Below are 25000 nucleotides of genomic sequence, written 5' to 3'. Positions count from 1 at the left end.
ATTAGTAACAATTCATTATGCACATAATGACATATAATATATTGTTAGACGGTTGCCAGCCAACATTTTTACGTGAAATAAGAAAATTAAAAGAAAATTGAATAGCTCCGTGGTAATTGGAATCAATTTTTGACAGAAGGTGTGCGTCGTGTGATCTCATTGAAAAGGTAAGAGTTATAGTCGTTCATGTAGAATATATGTTTCTAACTTCATTATTTTATGCTCTTTCTGCTAATTTGTGCCTTTCGTACCTATCCTGATGTGTAGAATATGAAAACAACATATTTTGTTCTTACATTGAAAATATATATACAGGGTGCATCAAAATAAACCGTTGCAGAAGACAAGATAACACTTCGATTTCAGAAAGTTTTAAAAGTTTGATATAATTAGGTAGTTTCTCTTTGTGTTACGTAAAAATATACATGTGTGATCCTCGGGTGTCATATGCAAGCAACCTATTGGTGTGTCAGTGTTGGGAAATGCAGTGAAATATGCGTTATTTTGAAAAAAAGAATAAAGTAGCACCAAACATGGTAGAGAATAAGGTACTTTGTTTCAGCCATAGGGACCCGGGTTCGCGATCGCTATGAGAGAAGTGCTTGTACTCGAGTTTGAGCTTTATTTCGTGAAAATATGTTAAATGTTTCTTAAGATATAGACCAAAACAGATTATAATACACGACAATTAGTAACAATTCAATATGCACATAATGACATATAATATATTGTTAGACGGTTGCCAGCCAACATTTTTACGTGAAATAAGATAATTAAAACAAAATTGAATAGCTCCGTGGTAATTGGAATCAATTTTTGACAGAAGGTGTGCGTCGTGTGATCTCATTGAAAAGGTAAGGGTTATAGTCGTTCATGTAGAATATATGTTTCTAACTTCATTATTTTATGCTCTTTCTGCTAATTTGTGCCTTTCGTACCTATCCTGATGTGTAGAATATGAAAACAACATATTTTGTTCTTACATTGAAAATATATATACAGGGTGCATCAAAATAAACCGTTGCTGAAGACAAGATAACACTTCGATTTCAGAAAGTTTTAAAAGTTTGATATAATTACGTAGTTTCTCCTTGTGTTACGTAAAAATACACATATGTGATCCTCGGGTGTCATATGCAAGCAACCTATTGGTGTGTCAGTGTAGGGAAATGCAGTGAAATATGCGTTATTTTGAAAAAAAGAATAAAGTAGTACCAAACATGGTAGAGAATAAGGTACTTTGTTTCAGCCATAGGGACCCGGGTTCGCGATCGCTATGAGAGAAGTGCTTGTACTCGAGTTTGAGCTTTATTTCGTGAAAATATGTTAAATGGTTCTTAAGATATAGACCAAAACAGATTATAATACACGACAATTAGTAACAATTCAATATGCACATAATGACATATAATATATTGTTAGACGGTTGCCAGCCAACATTTTTACGTGAAATAAGAAAATTAAAAGAAAATTGAATAGCTCCGTGGTAATTGGAATCAATTTTTGACAGAAGGTGTGCGTCATGTGATCTCATTGAAAAGGTAAGGCTTATAGTCGTTCATGTAGAATATATGTTTCTAACTTCATTATTTTATGCTCTTTCTGCTAATTTGTGCCTTTCGTACCTATCCTGATGTGTAGAATATGAAAACAACATATTTTGTTCTTACATTGAAAATATATATACAGGGTGCATCAAAATAAACCGTTGCAGAAGACAAGATAACACTTCGATTTCAGAAAGTTTTAAAAGTTTGATATAATTAGGTAGTTTCTCTTTGTGTTACGTAAAAATATACATATGTGATACTCGGGTGTCATATGCAAGCAACCTATTGGTGTGTCAGTGTAGGGAAATGCAGTGAAATATACGTTATTTTGAAAAAATGAATAAAGTAGCACCAAACATGGTAGAGAATAAGGTACTTTGTTTCAGCCATAGGGACCCGGGTTCGCGACCGCTATGAGAGAAGTGCTTGTACTCGAGTTTGAGCTTTATTTCGTGAAAATATGTTAAATTGTTCTTAAGATATAGACCAAAACAGATTATAATACACGACAATTAGTAACAATTCATTATGCACATAATGACATATAATATATTGTTAGACGGTTGCCAGCCAACATTTTTACGTGAAATAAGAAAATTAAAAGAAAATTGAATAGCTCCGTGGTAATTGGAATCAATTTTTGACAGAAGGTGTGCGTCGTGTGATCTCATTGAAAAGGTAAGAGTTATAGTCGTTCATGTAGAATATATGTTTCTAACTTCATTATTTTATGCTCTTTCTGCTAATTTGTGCCTTTCGTACCTATCCTGATGTGTAGAATATGAAAACAACATATTTTGTTCTTACATTGAAAATATATATACAGGGTGCATCAAAATAAACCGTTGCAGAAGACAAGATAACACTTCGATTTCAGAAAGTTTTAAAAGTTTGATATAATTACGTAGTTTCTCCTTGTGTTACGTAAAAATACACATATGTGATCCTCGGGTGTCATATGCAAGCAACCTAGTGGTGTGTCAGTGTAGGGAAATGCAGTGAAATATGCGTTATTTTGAAAAAAAGAATAAAGTAGTACCAAACATGGTAGAGAATAAGGTACTTTGTTTCAGCCATAGGGACCCGGGTTCGCGATCGCTATGAGAGAAGTGCTTGTACTCGAGTTTGAGCTTTATTTCGTGAAAATATGTTAAATGTTTCTTAAGATATAGACCAAAACAGATTATAATACACGACAATTAGTAACAATTCAATATGCAAATAATGACATATAATTTATTGTTAGACGGTTGCCAGCCAACATTTTTACGTGAAATAAGAAAATTAATACAAAATTGAATAGCTCCGTGGTAATTGGAATCAATTTTTGACAGAAGGTGTGCGTCATGTGATCTCATTGAAAAGGTAAGGGTTATAGTCGTTCATGTAGAATACATGTTTCTAACTTCACTATTTTATGCTCTTTCTGCTAATTTGTGCCTTTCGTACCTATCCTGATGTGTAGAATATGAAAACAACATATTTTGTTTATACATTGAAAATATATATACAGGGTGCATCAAAAAAAACCGCTGCAGAAGACAAGATAACACTTCGATTTCAGAAAGTTTTAAAAGTTTGATATAATTACGTAGTATCTCCTTGTGTTACGTAAAAATACACATATGTGATCCTCGGGTGTCATATGCAAGCAACCTAGTGGTGTGTCAGTGTAGGGAAATGCAGTGAAATATGCGTTATTTTGAAAAAAAGAATAAAGTAGTACCAAACCTGGTAGAGAATAAGGTACTTTGTTTCAGCCATAGGGACCCGGGTTCGCGACCGCTATGAGAAAAGTGCTCTTACTCGAGTTTGAGCTTTATTTCGTGAAAATATGTTAAGTGGTTCTTAAGATATAGACTAACACATTATAATACACGACAATTAGTAACAATTCAATATGCACATAATGACATATAATATATTGTTAGACGGTTGCCAGCCAACATTTTTACGTGAAATAAGAAAATTAAAACAAAATTGAATAGCTCCGTGGTAATTGGAATCAATTTTTGACAGAAGGTGTGTGTCATGTGATCTCATTCAAAAGGTAAGGGTTATAGTCGTTCATGCAGAATATATGTTTCTAACTTCATTATTTTATGCTCTTTCTGCTAATTTGTGCCTTTCGTACCTATCCTGATGTGTAGAATATGAAAACAACATATTTTGTTCTTACATTGAAAATATATATACAGGGTGCATCAAAATAAACCGTTGCTGAAGACAAGATAACACTTCGATTTCAGAAAGTTTTAAAAGTTTGATATAATTACGTAGTATCTCCTTGTGTTACGTAAAAATACACATATGTGATCCTCGGGTGTCATATGCAAGCAACCTATTGGTGTGTCAGTGTAGGGAAATGCAGTGAAATATGCGTTATTTTGAAAAAAAGAATAAAGTAGTACCAAACATGGTAGAGAATAAGGTACTTTGTTTCAGCCATAGGGACCCGGGTTCGCGATCGCTATGAGAGAAGTGCTTGTACTCGAGTTTGAGCTTTATTTCGTGAAAATATGTTAAATGGTTCTTAAGATATAGACCAAAACAGATTATAATACACGACAATTAGTAACAATTCAATATGCACATAATGACATATAATATATTGTTAGACGGTTGCCAGCCAACATTTTTACGTGAAATAAGAAAATTAATACAAAATTGAATAGCTCCGTGGTAGTTGGAATCAATTTTTGACAGAAGGTGTGCGTCATGTGATCTCATTGAAAAGGTAAGGGTTATAGTCGTTCATGTAGAATATATGTTTCTAACTTCATTATTTTATGCTCTTTCTGCTAATTTGTGCCTTTCGTACCTATCCTGATGTGTAGAATATGAAAACAACATATTTTGTTCTTACATTGAAAATATATATACAGGGTGCATCAAAATAAACCGTTGCAGAAGACAAGATAACACTTCGATTTCAGAAAGTTTTAAAAGTTTGATATAATTAGGTAGTTTCTCTTTGTGTTACGTAAAAATATACATGTGTGATCCTCGGGTGTCATATGCAAGCAACCTATTGGTGTGTCAGTGTAGGGAAATGCAGTGAAATATGCGTTATTTTGAAAAAAAGAATAAAGTAGCACCAAACATGGTAGAGAATAAGGTACTTTGTTTCAGCCATAGGGACCCGGGTTCGCGATCGCTACGAGAGAAGTGCTTGTACTCGAGTTTGAGCTTTATTTCGTGAAAATATGTTAAATGTTTCTTAAGATATAGACCAAAACAGATTATAATACACGACAATTAGTAACAATTCAATATGCACATAATGACATATAATATATTGTTAGACGGTTGCCAGCCAACATTTTTACGTGAAATAAGAAAATTAAAACAAAATTGAATAGCTCCGTGGTAATTGGAATCAATTTTTGACAGAAGGTGTGCGTCATGTGATCTCATTGAAAAGGTAAGGCTTATAGTCGTTCATGTAGAATATATGTTTCTAACTTCATTATTTTATGCTCTTTCTGCTAATTTGTGCCTTTCGTACCTATCCTGATGTGTAGAATATGAAAACAACATATTTTGTTCTTACATTGAAAATATATATACAGGGTGCATCAAAATAAACCGTTGCAGAAGACAAGATAACACTTCGATTTCAGAAAGTTTTAAAAGTTTGATATAATTAGGTAGTTTCTCTTTGTGTTACGTAAAAATATACATATGTGATACTCGGGTGTCATATGCAAGCAACCTATTGGTGTGTCAGTGTAGGGAAATGCAGTGAAATATACGTTATTTTGAAAAAATGAATAAAGTAGCACCAAACATGGTAGAGAATAAGGTACTTTGTTTCAGCCATAGGGACCCGGGTTCGCGACCGCTATGAGAGAAGTGCTTGTACTCGAGTTTGAGCTTTATTTCGTGAAAATATGTTAAATTGTTCTTAAGATATAGACCAAAACAGATTATAATACACGACAATTAGTAACAATTCATTATGCACATAATGACATATAATATATTGTTAGACGGTTGCCAGCCAACATTTTTACGTGAAATAAGAAAATTAAAAGAAAATTGAATAGCTCCGTGGTAATTGGAATCAATTTTTGACAGAAGGTGTGCGTCGTGTGATCTCATTGAAAAGGTAAGAGTTATAGTCGTTCATGTAGAATATATGTTTCTAACTTCATTATTTTATGCTCTTTCTGCTAATTTGTGCCTTTCGTACCTATCCTGATGTGTAGAATATGAAAACAACATATTTTGTTCTTACATTGAAAATATATATACAGGGTGCATCAAAATAAACCGTTGCAGAAGACAAGATAACACTTCGATTTCAGAAAGTTTTAAAAGTTTGATATAATTACGTAGTTTCTCCTTGTGTTACGTAAAAATACACATATGTGATCCTCGGGTGTCATATGCAAGCAACCTAGTGGTGTGTCAGTGTAGGGAAATGCAGTGAAATATGCGTTATTTTGAAAAAAAGAATAAAGTAGTACCAAACATGGTAGAGAATAAGGTACTTTGTTTCAGCCATAGGGACCCGGGTTCGCGATCGCTATGAGAGAAGTGCTTGTACTCGAGTTTGAGCTTTATTTCGTGAAAATATGTTAAATGTTTCTTAAGATATAGACCAAAACAGATTATAATACACGACAATTAGTAACAATTCAATTTGCAAATAATGACATATAATTTATTGTTAGACGGTTGCCAGCCAACATTTTTACGTGAAATAAGAAAATTAATACAAAATTGAATAGCTCCGTGGTAATTGGAATCAATTTTTGACAGAAGGTGTGCGTCATGTGATCTCATTGAAAAGGTAAGGGTTATAGTCGTTCATGTAGAATACATGTTTCTAACTTCACTATTTTATGCTCTTTCTGCTAATTTGTGCCTTTCGTACCTATCCTGATGTGTAGAATATGAAAACAACATATTTTGTTTATACATTGAAAATATATATACAGGGTGCATCAAAATAAACCGCTGCAGAAGACAAGATAACACTTCGATTTCAGAAAGTTTTAAAAGTTTGATATAATTACGTAGTATCTCCTTGTGTTACGTAAAAATACACATATGTGATCCTCGGGTGTCATATGCAAGCAACCTAGTGGTGTGTCAGTGTAGGGAAATGCAGTGAAATATGCGTTATTTTGAAAAAAAGAATAAAGTAGTACCAAACCTGGTAGAGAATAAGGTACTTTGTTTCAGCCATAGGGACCCGGGTTCGCGACCGCTATGAGAAAAGTGCTCTTACTCGAGTTTGAGCTTTATTTCGTGAAAATATGTTAAGTGGTTCTTAAGATATAGACTAACACATTATAATACACGACAATTAGTAACAATTCAATATGCACATAATGACATATAATATATTGTTAGACGGTTGCCAGCCAACATTTTTACGTGAAATAAGAAAATTAAAACAAAATTGAATAGCTCCGTGGTAATTGGAATCAATTTTTGACAGAAGGTGTGTGTCATGTGATCTCATTCAAAAGGTAAGGGTTATAGTCGTTCATGCAGAATATATGTTTCTAACTTCATTATTTTATGCTCTTTCTGCTAATTTGTGCCTTTCGTACCTATCCTGATGTGTAGAATATGAAAACAACATATTTTGTTCTTACATTGAAAATATATATACAGGGTGCATCAAAATAAACCGTTGCAGAAGACAAGATAACACTTCGATTTCAGAAAGTTTTAAAAGTTTGATATAATTAGGTAGTTTCTCTTTGTGTTACGTAAAAATATACATGTGTGATCCTCGGGTGTCATATGCAAGCAACCTATTGGTGTGTCAGTGTTGGGAAATGCAGTGAAATATGCGTTATTTTGAAAAAAAGAATAAAGTAGCACCAAACATGGTAGAGAATAAGGTACTTTGTTTCAGCCATAGGGACCCGGGTTCGCGATCGCTATGAGAGAAGTGCTTGTACTCGAGTTTGAGCTTTATTTCGTGAAAATATGTTAAATGTTTCTTAAGATATAGACCAAAACAGATTATAATACACGACAATTAGTAACAATTCAATATGCACATAATGACATATAATATATTGTTAGACGGTTGCCAGCCAACATTTTTACGTGAAATAAGATAATTAAAACAAAATTGAATAGCTCCGTGGTAATTGGAATCAATTTTTGACAGAAGGTGTGCGTCGTGTGATCTCATTGAAAAGGTAAGGGTTATAGTCGTTCATGTAGAATATATGTTTCTAACTTCATTATTTTATGCTCTTTCTGCTAATTTGTGCCTTTCGTACCTATCCTGATGTGTAGAATATGAAAACAACATATTTTGTTCTTACATTGAAAATATATATACAGGGTGCATCAAAATAAACCGTTGCAGAAGACAAGATAACACTTCGATTTCAGAAAGTTTTAAAAGTTTGATATAATTAGGTAGTTTCTCTTTGTGTTACGTAAAAATATACATGTGTGATCCTCGGGTGTCATATGCAAGCAACCTATTGGTGTGTCAGTGTAGGGAAATGCAGTGAAATATGCGTTATTTTGAAAAAAAGAATAAAGTAGCACCAAACATGGTAGAGAATAAGGTACTTTGTTTCAGCCATAGGGACCCGGGTTCGCGATCGCTACGAGAGAAGTGCTTGTACTCGAGTTTGAGCTTTATTTCGTGAAAATATGTTAAATGTTTCTTAAGATATAGACCAAAACAGATTATAATACACGACAATTAGTAACAATTCAATATGCACATAATGACATATAATATATTGTTAGACGGTTGCCAGCCAACATTTTTACGTGAAATAAGAAAATTAAAACAAAATTGAATAGCTCCGTGGTAATTGGAATCAATTTTTGACAGAAGGTGTGCGTCATGTGATCTCATTGAAAAGGTAAGGCTTATAGTCGTTCATGTAGAATATATGTTTCTAACTTCATTATTTTATGCTCTTTCTGCTAATTTGTGCCTTTCGTACCTATCCTGATGTGTAGAATATGAAAACAACATATTTTGTTCTTACATTGAAAATATATATACAGGGTGCATCAAAATAAACCGTTGCAGAAGACAAGATAACACTTCGATTTCAGAAAGTTTTAAAAGTTTGATATAATTAGGTAGTTTCTCTTTGTGTTACGTAAAAATATACATATGTGATACTCGGGTGTCATATGCAAGCAACCTATTGGTGTGTCAGTGTAGGGAAATGCAGTGAAATATACGTTATTTTGAAAAAATGAATAAAGTAGCACCAAACATGGTAGAGAATAAGGTACTTTGTTTCAGCCATAGGGACCCGGGTTCGCGACCGCTATGAGAGAAGTGCTTGTACTCGAGTTTGAGCTTTATTTCGTGAAAATATGTTAAATTGTTCTTAAGATATAGACCAAAACAGATTATAATACACGACAATTAGTAACAATTCATTATGCACATAATGACATATAATATATTGTTAGACGGTTGCCAGCCAACATTTTTACGTGAAATAAGAAAATTAAAAGAAAATTGAATAGCTCCGTGGTAATTGGAATCAATTTTTGACAGAAGGTGTGCGTCATGTGATCTCATTGAAAAGGTAAGGGTTATAGTCGTTCATGTAGAATATATGTTTCTAACTTCATTATTTTATGCTCTTTCTGCTAATTTGTGCCTTTCGTACCTATCCTGATGTGTAGAATATGAAAACAACATATTTTGTTCTTACATTGAAAATATATATACAGGGTGCATCAAAATAAACCGTTGCAGAAGACAAGATAACACTTCGATTTCAAAAAGTTTTAAAAGTTTGATATAATTACGTAGTTTCTCCTTGTGTTACGTAAAAATACACATATGTGATCCTCGGGTGTCATATGCAAGCAACCTAGTGGTGTGTCAGTGTAGGGAAATGCAGTGAAATATGCGTTATTTTGAAAAAAAGAATAAAGTAGTACCAAACATGGTAGAGAATAAGGTACTTTGTTTCAGCCATAGGGACCCGGGTTCGCGATCGCTATGAGAGAAGTGCTTGTACTCGAGTTTGAGCTTTATTTCGTGAAAATATGTTAAATGGTTCTTAAGATATAGACCAAAACAGATTATAATACACGACAATTAGTAACAATTCAATATGCACATAATGACATATAATATATTGTTAGACGGTTGCCAGCCAACATTTTTACGTGAAATAAGAAAATTAAAAGAAAATTGAATAGCTCCGTGGTAATTGGAATCAATTTTTGACAGAAGGTGTGCGTCATGTGATCTCATTGAAAAGGTAAGGGTTATAGTCGTTCATGTAGAATATATGTTTCTAACTTCATTATTTTATGCTCTTTCTGCTAATTTGTGCCTTTCGTACCTATCCTGATGTGTAGAATATGAAAACAACATATTTTGTTCTTACATTGAAAATATATATACAGGGTGCATCAAAATAAACCGTTGCAGAAGACAAGATAACACTTCGATTTCAAAAAGTTTTAAAAGTTTGATATAATTACGTAGTTTCTCCTTGTGTTACGTAAAAATACACATATGTGATCCTCGGGTGTCATATGCAAGCAACCTAGTGGTGTGTCAGTGTAGGGAAATGCAGTGAAATATGCGTTATTTTGAAAAAAAGAATAAAGTAGTACCAAACATGGTAGAGAATAAGGTACTTTGTTTCAGCCATAGGGACCCGGGTTCGCGATCGCTATGAGAGAAGTGTTTGTACTCGAGTTTGAGCTTTATTTCGTGAAAATATGTTAAATGGTTCTTAAGATATAGACCAAAACAGATTATAATACACGACAATTAGTAACAATTCAATATGCACATAATGACATATAATATATTGTTAGACGGTTGCCAGCCAACATTTTTACGTGAAATAAGAAAATTAATACAAAATTGAATAGCTCCGTGGTAATTGGAATCAATTTTTGACAGAAGGTGTGCGTCATGTGATCTCATTGAAAAGGTAAGGGTTATAGTCGTTCATGTAGAATATATGTTTCTAACTTCACTATTTTATGCTCTTTCTGCTAATTTGTGCCTTTCGTACCTATCCTGATGTGTAGAATATGAAAACAACATATTTTGTTTATACATTGAAAATATATATAAAGGGTGCATCAAAATAAACCGCTGCAGAAGACAAGATAACACTTCGATTTCAGAAAGTTTTAAAAGTTTGATATAATTACGTAGTATCTCCTTGTGTTACGTAAAAATACACATATGTGATCCTCGGGTGTCATATGCAAGCAACCTAGTGGTGTGTCAGTGTAGGGAAATGCAGTGAAATATGCGTTATTTTGAAAAAAAGAATAAAGTAGTACCAAACCTGGTAGAGAATAAGGTACTTTGTTTCAGCCATAGGGACCCGGGTTCGCGATCGCTATGAGAAAAGTGCTTGTACTCGAGTTTGAGCTTTATTTCGTGAAAATATGTTAAGTGGTTCTTAAGATATAGACTAAAACACATTATAATACACGACAATTAGTAACAATTCAATATGCACATAATGACATATAATATATTGTTAGACGGTTGCCAGCCAACATTTTTACGTGAAATAAGAAAATTAAAACAAAATTGAATAGCTCCGTGGTAATTGGAATCAATTTTTGAGAGAAGGTGTGCGTCGTGTGATCTCATTGAAAAGGTAAGGGTTATAGTCGTTCATGTAGAATATATGTTTCTAACTTCATTATTTTATGCACTTTCTGCTAATTTGTGCCTTTCGTACCTATCCTGATGTGTAGAATATGAAAACAACATATTTTGTTCTTACATTGAAAATATATATACAGGGTGCATCAAAATAAACCGTTGCAGAAGACAAGATAACACTTCGATTTCAGAAAGTTTTAAAAGTTTGATATAATTAGGTAGTTTCTCTTTGTGTTACGTAAAAATATACATGTGTGATCCTCGGGTGTCATATGCAAGCAACCTATTGGTGTGTCAGTGTAAAGAAATGCAGTGAAATATGCGTTATTTTGAAAAAAAGAATAAAGTAGCACCAAACATGGTAGAGAATAAGGTACTTTGTTTCAGCCATAGGGACCCGGGTTCGCGATCGCTATGAGAGAAGTGCTTGTACTCGAGTTTGAGCTTTATTTCGTGAAAATATGTTAAATGTTTCTTAAGATATAGACCAAAACAGATTATAATACACGACAATTAGTAACAATTCAATATGCACATAATGACATATAATATATTGTTAGACGGTTGCCAGCCAACATTTTTACGTGAAATAAGAAAATTAAAACAAAATTGAATAGCTCCGTGGTAATTGGAATCAATTTTTGACAGAAGGTGTGCGTCATGTGATCTCATTGAAAAGGTAAGGCTTATAGTCGTTCATGTAGAATATATGTTTCTAACTTCATTATTTTATGCTCTTTCTGCTAATTTGTGCCTTTCGTACCTATCCTGATGTGTAGAATATGAAAACAACATATTTTGTTCTTACATTGAAAATATATATACAGGGTGCATCAAAATAAACCGTTGCAGAAGACAAGATAACACTTCGATTTCAGAAAGTTTTAAAAGTTTGATATAATTAGGTAGTTTCTCTTTGTGTTACGTAAAAATATACATATGTGATACTCGGGTGTCATATGCAAGCAACCTATTGGTGTGTCAGTGTAGGGAAATGCAGTGAAATATACGTTATTTTGAAAAAATGAATAAAGTAGCACCAAACATGGTAGAGAATAAGGTACTTTGTTTCAGCCATAGGGACCCGGGTTCGCGACCGCTATGAGAGAAGTGCTTGTACTCGAGTTTGAGCTTTATTTCGTGAAAATATGTTAAATTGTTCTTAAGATATAGACCAAAACAGATTATAATACACGACAATTAGTAACAATTCATTATGCACATAATGACATATAATATATTGTTAGACGGTTGCCAGCCAACATTTTTACGTGAAATAAGAAAATTAAAAGAAAATTGAATAGCTCCGTGGTAATTGGAATCAATTTTTGACAGAAGGTGTGCGTCATGTGATCTCATTGAAAAGGTAAGGGTTATAGTCGTTCATGTAGAATATATGTTTCTAACTTCATTATTTTATGCTCTTTCTGCTAATTTGTGCCTTTCGTACCTATCCTGATGTGTAGAATATGAAAACAACATATTTTGTTCTTACATTGAAAATATATATACAGGGTGCATCAAAATAAACCGTTGCAGAAGACAAGATAACACTTCGATTTCAGAAAGTTTTAAAAGTTTGATATAATTATGTAGTTTCTCTTTGTGTTACGTAAAAATATACATGTGTGATCCTCGGGTGTCATATGCAAGCAACCTATTGGTGTGTCAGTGTTGGGAAATGCAGTGAAATATGCGTTATTTTGAAAAAAAGAATAAAGTAGCACCAAACATTGTAGAGAATAAGGTACTTTGTTTCAGCCATAGGGACCCGGTTTCGCGATCGCTATGAAAGAAGTGCTTGTACTCGAGTTTGAGCTTTATTTCGTGAAAATATGTTAAATGTTTCTTAAGATATAGACCAAAACAGATTATAATACACGACAATTAGTAACAATTCAATATGCACATAATGACATATAATATATTGTTAGACGGTTGCCAGCCAACATTTTTACGTGAAATAAGAAAATTAAAACAAAATTGTATAGCTCCGTGGTAATTGGAATCAATTTTTGAGAGAAGGTGTGCGTCGTGTGATCTCATTGAAAAGGTAAGGGTTATAGTCGTTCATGTAGAATATATGTTTCTAACTTCATTATTTTATGCTCTTTCTGCTAATTTGTGCCTTTCGTACCTATCCTGATGTGTAGAATATGAAAACAACATATTTTGTTCTTACATTGAAAATATATATACAGGGTGCATCAAAATAAACCGTTGCTGAAGACAAGATAACACTTCGATTTCAGAAAGTTTTAAAAGTTTGATATAATTACGTAGTTTCTCCTTGTGTTACGTAAAAATACACATATGTGATCCTCGGGTGTCATATGCAAGCAACCTAGTGGTGTATCAGTTTAGGGAAATGCAGTGAAATATGCGTTATTTTGAAAAAAAGAATAAAGTAGTACCAAACCTGGTAGAGAATAAGGTACTTTGTTTCAGCCATAGGGACCCGGGTTCGCGATCGCTATGAGAGAAGTGCTTGTACTCGAGTTTGAGCTTTATTTCGTGAAAATATGTTAAATGGTTCTTAAGATATAGACCAAAACAGATTATAATACACGACAATTAGTAACAATTGAATATGCACATAATGACATATAATATATTGTTAGACGGTTGCCAGCCAACATTTTTACGTGAAATAAGAAAATTAATACAAAATTGAATAGCTCCGTGGTAATTGGAATCAATTTTTGACAGAAGGTGTGCGTCATGTGATCTCATTGAAAAGGTAAGGGTTATAGTCGTTCATGTAGAATATATGTTTCTAACTTCATTATTTTATGCTCTTTCTGCTAATTTGTGCCTTTCGTACCTATCCTGATGTGTAGAATATGAAAACAACATATTTTGTTCTTACATTGAAAATATATATACAGGGTGCATCAAAATAAACCGTTGCAGAAGACAAGATAACACTTCGATTTCAGAAAGTTTTAAAAGTTTGATATAATTAGGTAGTTTCTCTTTGTGTTACGTAAAAATATACATGTGTGATCCTCGGGTGTCATATGCAAGCAACCTATTGGTGTGTCAGTGTAGGGAAATGCAGTGAAATATGCGTTATTTTGAAAAAAAGAATAAAGTAGCACCAAACATGGTAGAGAATAAGGTACTTTGTTTCAGCCATAGGGACCCGGGTTCGCGATCGCTATGAGAGAAGTGCTTGTACTCGAGTTTGAGCTTTATTTCGTGAAAATATGTTAAATGTTTCTTAAGATATAGACCAAAACAGATTATAATACACGACAATTAGTAACAATTCAATATGCACATAATGACATATAATATATTGTTAGACGGTTGCCAGCCAACATTTTTACGTGAAATAAGAAAATTAAAACAAAATTGAATAGCTCCGTGGTAATTGGAATCAATTTTTGACAGAAGGTGTGCGTCATGTGATCTCATTGAAAAGGTAAGGGTTATAGTCGTTCATGTAGAATATATGTTTCTAACTTCATTATTTTATGCTCTTTCTGCTAATTTGTGCCTTTCGTACCTATCCTGATGTGTAGAATATGAAAACAACATATTTTGTTCTTACATTGAAAATATATATACAGGGTGCATCAAAATAAACCGTTGCAGAAGACAAGATAACACTTCGATTTCAAAAAGTTTTAAAAGTTTGATATAATTACGTAGTTTCTCCTTGTGTTACGTAAAAATACACATATGTGATCCTCGGGTGTCATATGCAAGCAACCTAGTGGTGTGTCAGTGTAGGGAAATGCAGTGAAATATGCGTTATTTTGAAAAAAAGAATAAAGTAGTACCAAACATGGTAGAGAATAAGGTACTTTGTTTCAGCCATAGGGACCCGGGTTCGCGATCGCTATGAGAGAAGTGCTTGTACTCGAGTTTGAGCTTTATTTCGTGAAAATATGTTAAATGGTTCTTAAGATATAGACCAAAACAGATTATAATACACGACAATTAGTAACAATTCAATATGCACATAATGACATATAATATATTGTTAGACGGTTGCCAGCCAACATTTTTACGTGAAATAAGAAAATTAATACAAAATTGAATAGCTCCGTGGTAATTGGAATCAATTTTTGACAGAAGGTGTGCGTCATGTGATCTCATTGAAAAGGTAAGGGTTATAGTCGTTCATGTAGAATATATGTTTCTAACTTCACTATTTTATGCTCTTTCTGCTAGTTTGTGCCTTTCGTACCTATCCTGATGTGTAGAATATGAAAACAACATATTTTGTTTATACATTGAAAATATATATACAGGGTGCATCAAAATAAACCGCTGCAGAAGACAAGATAACACTTCGATTTCAGAAAGTTTTAAAAGTTTGATATAATTACGTAGTATCTCCTTGTGTTACGTAAAAATACGCATATGTGATCCTCGGGTGTCATATGCAAGCAACCTAGTGGTGTGTCAGTGTAGGGAAATGCAGTGAAATATGCGTTATTTTGAAAAAAAGAATAAAGTAGTACCAAACCTGGTAGAGAATAAGGTACTTTGTTTCAGCCATAGGGACCCGGGTTCGCGATCGCTATGAGAAAAGTGCTTGTACTCGAGTTTGAGCTTTATTTCGTGAAAATATGTTAAGTGGTTCTTAAGATATAGACTAAAACACATTATAATACACGACAATTAGTAACAATTCAATATGCACATAATGACATATAATATATTGTTAGACGGTTGCCAGCCAACATTTTTACGTGAAATAAGGAAATTAAAACAAAATTGAATAGCTCCGTGGTAATTGGAATCAATTTTTGACAGAAGGTGTGTGTCATGTGATCTCATTGAAAAGGTAAGGGTTATAGTCGTTCATGTAGAATATATGTTTCTAACTTCATTATTTTATGCTCTTTCTGCTAATTTGTGCCTTTCGTACCTATCCTGATGTGTAGAATATGAAAACAACATATTTTGTTCTTACATTGAAAATATATATACAGGGTGCATCAAAATAAACCGTTGCAGAAGACAAGATAACACTTCGATTTCAGAAAGTTTTAAAAGTTTGATATAATTAGGTAGTTTCTCTTTGTGTTACGTAAAAATATACATGTGTGATCCTCGGGTGTCATATGCAAGCAACCTATTGGTGTGTCAGTGTTGGGAAATGCAGTGAAATATGCGTTATTTTGAAAAAAAGAATAAAGTAGCACCAAACATTGTAGAGAATAAGGTACTTTGTTTCAGCCATAGGGACCCGGTTTCGCGATCGCTATGAGAGAAGTGCTTGTACTCGAGTTTGAGCTTTATTTCGTGAAAATATGTTAAATGTTTCTTAAGATATAGACCAAAACAGATTATAATACACGACAATTAGTAACAATTCAATATGCACATAATGACATATAATATATTGTTAGACGATTGCCAGCCAACATTTTTACGTGAAATAAGAAAATTAAAAGAAAATTGAATAGCTCCGTGGTAATTGGAATCAATTTTTGACAGAAGGTGTGCGTCGTGTGATCTCATTGAAAAGGTAAGGGTTATAGTCGTTCATGTAGAATATATGTTTCTAACTTCATTATTTTATGCTCTTTCTGCTAATTTGTGCCTTTCGTACCTATCCTGATGTGTAGAATATGAAAACAACATATTTTGTTTATACATTGAAAATATATATACAGGGTGCATCAAAATAAACCGCTGCAGAAGACAAGATAACACTTCGATTTCAGAAAGTTTTAAAAGTTTGATATAATTACGTAGTATCTCCTTGTGTTACGTAAAAATACACATATGTGATCCTCGGGTGTCATATGCAAGCAACCTAGTGGTGTGTCAGTGTAGGGAAATGCAGTGAAATATGCGTTATTTTGAAAAAAAGAATAAAGTAGTACCAAACCTGGTAGAGAATAAGGTACTTTGTTTCAGCCATAGGGACCCGGGTTCGCGATCGCTATGAGAAAAGTGCTTGTACTCGAGTTTGAGCTTTATTTCGTGAAAATATGTTAAGTGGTTCTTAAGATATAGACTAAAACACATTATAATACACGACAATTAGTAACAATTCAATATGCACATAATGACATATAATATATTGTTAGACGGTTGCCAGCCAACATTTTTACGTGAAATAAGAAAATTAAAACAAAATTGAATAGCTCCGTGGTAATTGGAATCAATTTTTGACAGAAGGTGTGTGTCATGTGATCTCATTGAAAAGGTAAGGGTTATAGTCGTTCATGTAGAATATATGTTTCTAACTTCATTATTTTATGCTCTTTCTGCTAATTTGTGCCTTTCGTACCTATCCTGATGTGTAGAATATGAAAACAACATATTTTGTTCTTACATTGAAAATATATATACAGGGTGCATCAAAATAAACCGTTGCAGAAGACAAGATAACACTTCGATTTCAGAAAGTTTTAAAAGTTTGATATAATTAGGTAGTTTCTCTTTGTGTTACGTAAAAATATACATGTGTGATCCTCGGGTGTCATATGCAAGCAACCTATTGGTGTGTCAGTGTTAGGAAATGCAGTGAAATATGCGTTATTTTGAAAAAAAGAATAAAGTAGCACCAAACATTGTAGAGAATAAGGTACTTTGTTTCAGCCATAGGGACCCGGTTTCGCGATCGCTATGAGAGAAGTGCTTGTACTCGAGTTTGAGCTTTATTTCGTGAAAATATGTTAAATGTTTCTTAAGATATAGACCAAAACAGATTATAATACACGACAATTAGTAACAATTCAATATGCACATAATGACATATAATATATTGTTAGACGGTTGCCAGCCAACATTTTTACGTGAAATAAGAAAATTAAAACAAAATTGAATAGCTCCGTGGTAATTGGAATCAATTTTTGACAGAAGGTGTGCGTCATGTGATCTCATTGAAAAGGTAAGGCTTATAGTCGTTCATGTAGAATATATGTTTCTAACTTCATTATTTTATGCTCTTTCTGCTAATTTGTGCCTTTCGTACCTATCCTGATGTGTAGAATATGAAAACAACATATTTTGTTCTTACATTGAAAATATATATACAGGGTGCATCAAAATAAACCGTTGCAGAAGACAAGATAACACTTCGATTTCAGAAAGTTTTAAAAGTTTGATATAATTAGGTAGTTTCTCTTTGTGTTACGTAAAAATATACATATGTGATACTCGGGTGTCATATGCAAGCAACCTATTGGTGTGTCAGTGTAGGGAAATGCAGTGAAATATACGTTATTTTGAAAAAATGAATAAAGTAGCACCAAACATGGTAGAGAATAAGGTACTTTGTTTCAGCCATAGGGACCCGGGTTCGCGACCGCTATGAGAGAAGTGCTTGTACTCGAGTTTGAGCTTTATTTCGTGAAAATATGTTAAATTGTTCTTAAGATATAGACCAAAACAGATTATAATACACGACAATTAGTAACAATTCATTATGCACATAATGACATATAATATATTGTTAGACGGTTGCCAGCCAACATTTTTACGTGAAATAAGAAAATTAAAAGAAAATTGAATAGCTCCGTGGTAATTGGAATCAATTTTTGAGAGAAGGTGTGCGTCGTGTGATCTCATTGAAAAGGTAAGGGTTATAGTCGTTCATGTAGAATATATGTTTCTAACTTCATTATTTTATGCTCTTTCTGCTAATTTGTGCCTTTCGTACCTATCCTGATGTGTAGAATATGAAAACAACATATTTTGTTCTTACATTGAAAATATATATACAGGGTGCATCAAAATAAACCGTTGCTGAAGACAAGATAACACTTCGATTTCAGAAAGTTTTAAAAGTTTGATATAATTACGTAGTTTCTCCTTGTGTTACGTAAAAATACACATATGTGATCCTCGGGTGTCATATGCAAGCAACCTAGTGGTGTATCAGTGTAGGGAAATGCAGTGAAATATGCGTTATTTTGAAAAAAAAATAAAGTAGTACCAAACATGGTAGAGAATAAGGTACTTTGTTTCAGCCATAGGGACCCGGGTTCGCGATCGCTATGAGAGAAGTGCTTGTACTCGAGTTTGAGCTTTATTTCGTGAAAATATGTTAAATGGTTCTTAAGATATAGACCAAAACAGATTATAATACACGACAATTAGTAACAATTGAATATGCACATAATGACATATAATATATTGTTAGACGGTTGCCAGCCAACATTTTTACGTGAAATAAGAAAATTAATACAAAATTGAATAGCTCCGTGGTAATTGGAATCAATTTTTGACAGAAGGTGTGCGTCATGTGATCTCATTGAAAAGGTAAGGGTTATAGTCGTTCATGTAGAATATATGTTTCTAACTTCATTATTTTATGCTCTTTCTGCTAATTTGTGCCTTTCGTACCTATCCTGATGTGTAGAATATGAAAACAACATATTTTGTTCTTACATTGAAAATATATATACAGGGTGCATCAAAATAAACCGTTGCAGAAGACAAGATAACACTTCGATTTCAGAAAGTTTTAAAAGTTTGATATAATTAGGTAGTTTCTCTTTGTGTTACGTAAAAATATACATGTGTGATCCTCGGGTGTCATATGCAAGCAACCTATTGGTGTGTCAGTGTAGGGAAATGCAGTGAAATATGCGTTATTTTGAAAAAAAGAATAAAGTAGCACCAAACATGGTAGAGAATAAGGTACTTTGTTTCAGCCATAGGGACCCGGGTTCGCGATCGCTATGAGAGAAGTGCTTGTACTCGAGTTTGAGCTTTATTTCGTGAAAATATGTTAAATGTTTCTTAAGATATAGACCAAAACAGATTATAATACACGACAATTAGTAACAATTCAATATGCACATAATGACATATAATATATTGTTAGACGGTTGCCAGCCAACATTTTTACGTGAAATAAGAAAATTAAAACAAAATTGAATAGCTCCGTGGTAATTGGAATCAATTTTTGACAGAAGGTGTGCGTCATGTGATCTCATTGAAAAGGTAAGGCTTATAGTCGTTCATGTAGAATATATGTTTCTAACTTCATTATTTTATGCTCTTTCTGCTAATTTGTGCCTTTCGTACCTATCCTGATGTGTAGAATATGAAAACAACATATTTTGTTCTTACATTGAAAATATATATACAGGGTGCATCAAAATAAACCGTTGCAGAAGACAAGATAACACTTCGATTTCAGAAAGTTTTAAAAGTTTGATATAATTAGGTAGTTTCTCTTTGTGTTACGTAAAAATATACATATGTGATACTCGGGTGTCATATGCAAGCAACCTATTGGTGTGTCAGTGTAGGGAAATGCAGTGAAATATACGTTATTTTGAAAAAATGAATAAAGTAGCACCAAACATGGTAGAGAATAAGGTACTTTGTTTCAGCCATAGGGACCCGGGTTCGCGACCGCTATGAGAGAAGTGCTTGTACTCGAGTTTGAGCTTTATTTCGTGAAAATATGTTAAATTGTTCTTAAGATATAGACCAAAACAGATTATAATACACGACAATTAGTAACAATTCATTATGCACATAATGACATATAATATATTGTTAGACGGTTGCCAGCCAACATTTTTACGTGAAATAAGAAAATTAAAAGAAAATTGAATAGCTCCGTGGTAATTGGAATCAATTTTTGACAGAAGGTGTGCGTCATGTGATCTCATTGAAAAGGTAAGGGTTATAGTCGTTCATGTAGAATATATGTTTCTAACTTCATTATTTTATGCTCTTTCTGCTAATTTGTGCCTTTCGTACCTATCCTGATGTGTAGAATATGAAAACAACATATTTTGTTCTTACATTGAAAATATATATACAGGGTGCATCAAAATAAACCGTTGCAGAAGACAAGATAACACTTCGATTTCAGAAAGTTTTAAAAGTTTGATATAATTATGTAGTTTCTCTTTGTGTTACGTAAAAATATACATGTGTGATCCTCGGGTGTCATATGCAAGCAACCTATTGGTGTGTCAGTGTTGGGAAATGCAGTGAAATATGCGTTATTTTGAAAAAAAGAATAAAGTAGCACCAAACATTGTAGAGAATAAGGTACTTTGTTTCAGCCATAGGGACCCGGTTTCGCGATCGCTATGAGAGAAGTGCTTGTACTCGAGTTTGAGCTTTATTTCGTGAAAATATGTTAAATGTTTCTTAAGATATAGACCAAAACAGATTATAATACACGACAATTAGTAACAATTCAATATGCACATAATGACATATAATATATTGTTAGACGGTTGCCAGCCAACATTTTTACGTGAAATAAGAAAATTAAAACAAAATTGTATAGCTCCGTGGTAATTGGAATCAATTTTTGAGAGAAGGTGTGCGTCGTGTGATCTCATTGAAAAGGTAAGGGTTATAGTCGTTCATGTAGAATATATGTTTCTAACTTCATTATTTTATGCTCTTTCTGCTAATTTGTGCCTTTCGTACCTATCCTGATGTGTAGAATATGAAAACAACATATTTTGTTCTTACATTGAAAATATATATACAGGGTGCATCAAAATAAACCGTTGCTGAAGACAAGATAACACTTCGATTTCAGAAAGTTTTAAAAGTTTGATATAATTACGTAGTTTCTCCTTGTGTTACGTAAAAATACACATATGTGATCCTCGGGTGTCATATGCAAGCAACCTAGTGGTGTATCAGTTTAGGGAAATGCAGTGAAATATGCGTTATTTTGAAAAAAAGAATAAAGTAGTACCAAACATGGTAGAGAATAAGGTACTTTGTTTCAGCCATAGGGACCCGGGTTCGCGATCGCTATGAGAGAAGTGCTTGTACTCGAGTTTGAGCTTTATTTCGTGAAAATATGTTAAATGGTTCTTAAGATATAGACCAAAACAGATTATAATACACGACAATTAGTAACAATTGAATATGCACATAATGACATATAATATATTGTTAGACGGTTGCCAGCCAACATTTTTACGTGAAATAAGAAAATTAATACAAAATTGAATAGCTCCGTGGTAATTGGAATCAATTTTTGACAGAAGGTGTGCGTCATGTGATCTCATTGAAAAGGTAAGGGTTATAGTCGTTCATGTAGAATATATGTTTCTAACTTCATTATTTTATGCTCTTTCTGCTAATTTGTGCCTTTCGTACCTATCCTGATGTGTAGAATATGAAAACAACATATTTTGTTCTTACATTGAAAATATATATACAGGGTGCATCAAAATAAACCGTTGCAGAAGACAAGATAACACTTCGATTTCAGAAAGTTTTAAAAGTTTGATATAATTAGGTAGTTTCTCTTTGTGTTACGTAAAAATATACATGTGTGATCCTCGGGTGTCATATGCAAGCAACCTATTGGTGTGTCAGTGTAGGGAAATGCAGTGAAATATGCGTTATTTTGAAAAAAAGAATAAAGTAGCACCAAACATGGTAGAGAATAAGGTACTTTGTTTCAGCCATAGGGACCCGGGTTCGCGATCGCTATGAGAGAAGTGCTTGTACTCGAGTTTGAGCTTTATTTCGTGAAAATATGTTAAATGTTTCTTAAGATATAGACCAAAACAGATTATAATACACGACAATTAGTAACAATTCAATATGCACATAATGACATATAATATATTGTTAGACGGTTGCCAGCCAACATTTTTACGTGAAATAAGAAAATTAAAACAAAATTGAATAGCTCCGTGGTAATTGGAATCAATTTTTGACAGAAGGTGTGCGTCATGTGATCTCATTGAAAAGGTAAGGCTTATAGTCGTTCATGTAGAATATATGTTCCTAACTTCATTATTTTATGCTCTTTCTGCTAATTTGTGCCTTTCGTACCTATCCTGATGTGTAGAATATGAAAACAACATATTTTGTTCTTACATTGAAAATATATATACAGGGTGCATCAAAATAAACCGTTGCAGAAGACAAGATAACACTTCGATTTCAGAAAGTTTTAAAAGTTTGATATAATTAGGTAGTTTCTCTTTGTGTTACGTAAAAATATACATGTGTGATCCTCGGGTGTCATATGCAAGCAACCTATTGGTGTGTCAGTGTTGGGAAATGCAGTGAAATATGCGTTATTTTGAAAAAAAGAATAAAGTAGCACCAAACATTGTAGAGAATAAGGTACTTTGTTTCAGCCATAGGGACCCGGTTTCGCGATCGCTATGAGAGAAGTGCTTGTACTCGAGTTTGAGCTTTATTTCGTGAAAATATGTTAAATGTTTCTTAAGATATAGACCAAAACAGATTATAATACACGACAATTAGTAACAATTCAATATGCACATAATGACATATAATATATTGTTAGACGGTTGCCAGCCAACATTTTTACGTGAAATAAGAAAATTAAAACAAAATTGTATAGCTCCGTGGTAATTGGAATCAATTTTTGAGAGAAGGTGTGCGTCGTGTGATCTCATTGAAAAGGTAAGGGTTATAGTCGTTCATGTAGAATATATGTTTCTAACTTCATTATTTTATGCTCTTTCTGCTAATTTGTACCTTTCGTACCTATCCTGATGTGTAGAATATGAAAACAACATATTTTGTTCTTACATTGAAAATATATATACAGGGTGCATCAAAATAAACCGTTGCTGAAGACAAGATAACACTTCGATTTCAGAAAGTTTTAAAAGTTTGATATAATTACGTAGTTTCTCCTTGTGTTACGTAAAAATACACATATGTGATCCTCGGGTGTCATATGCAAGCAACCTAGTGGTGTATCAGTTTAGGGAAATGCAGTGAAATATGCGTTATTTTGAAAAAAAGAATAAAGTAGTACCAAACATGGTAGAGAATAAGGTACTTTGTTTCAGCCATAGGGACCCGGGTTCGCGATCGCTATGAGAGAAGTGCTTGTACTCGAGTTTGAGCTTTATTTCGTGAAAATATGTTAAATGGTTCTTAAGATATAGACCAAAACAGATTATAATACACGACAATTAGTAACAATTGAATATGCACATAATGACATATAATATATTGTTAGACGGTTGCCAGCCAACATTTTTACGTGAAATAAGAAAATTAATACAAAATTGAATAGCTCCGTGGTAATTGGAATCAATTTTTGACAGAAGGTGTGCGTCATGTGATCTCATTGAAAAGGTAAGGGTTATAGTCGTTCATGTAGAATATATGTTTCTAACTTCATTATTTTATGCTCTTTCTGCTAATTTGTGCCTTTCGTACCTATCCTGATGTGTAGAATATGAAAACAACATATTTTGTTCTTACATTGAAAATATATATACAGGGTGCATCAAAATAAACCGTTGCAGAAGACAAGATAACACTTCGATTTCAGAAAGTTTTAAAAGTTTGATATAATTAGGTAGTTTCTCTTTGTGTTACGTAAAAATATACATGTGTGATCCTCGGGTGTCATATGCAAGCAACCTATTGGTGTGTCAGTGTAGGGAAATGCAGTGAAATATGCGTTATTTTGAAAAAAAGAATAAAGTAGCACCAAACATGGTAGAGAATAAGGTACTTTGTTTCAGCCATAGGGACCCGGGTTCGCGATCGCTATGAGAGAAGTGCTTGTACTCGAGTTTGAGCTTTATTTCGTGAAAATATGTTAAATGTTTCTTAAGATATAGACCAAAACAGATTATAATACACGACAATTAGTAACAATTCAATATGCACATAATGACATATAATATATTGTTAGACGGTTGCCAGCCAACATTTTTACGTGAAATAAGAAAATTAAAACAAAATTGAATAGCTCCGTGGTAATTGGAATCAATTTTTGACAGAAGGTGTGCGTCATGTGATCTCATTGAAAAGGTAAGGCTTATAGTCGTTCATGTAGAATATATGTTTCTAACTTCATTATTTTATGCTCTTTCTGCTAATTTGTGCCTTTCGTACCTATCCTGATGTGTAGAATATG

This window comes from Thermobia domestica, chromosome 9 (genome assembly GCF_964235325.1).
Source record: "Thermobia domestica chromosome 9, izTheDome1.hap1.1, whole genome shotgun sequence".
Lineage (NCBI taxonomy): Eukaryota > Metazoa > Arthropoda > Insecta > Zygentoma > Lepismatidae > Thermobia > Thermobia domestica.
This window is presented reverse-complemented; position numbering follows the sequence as displayed.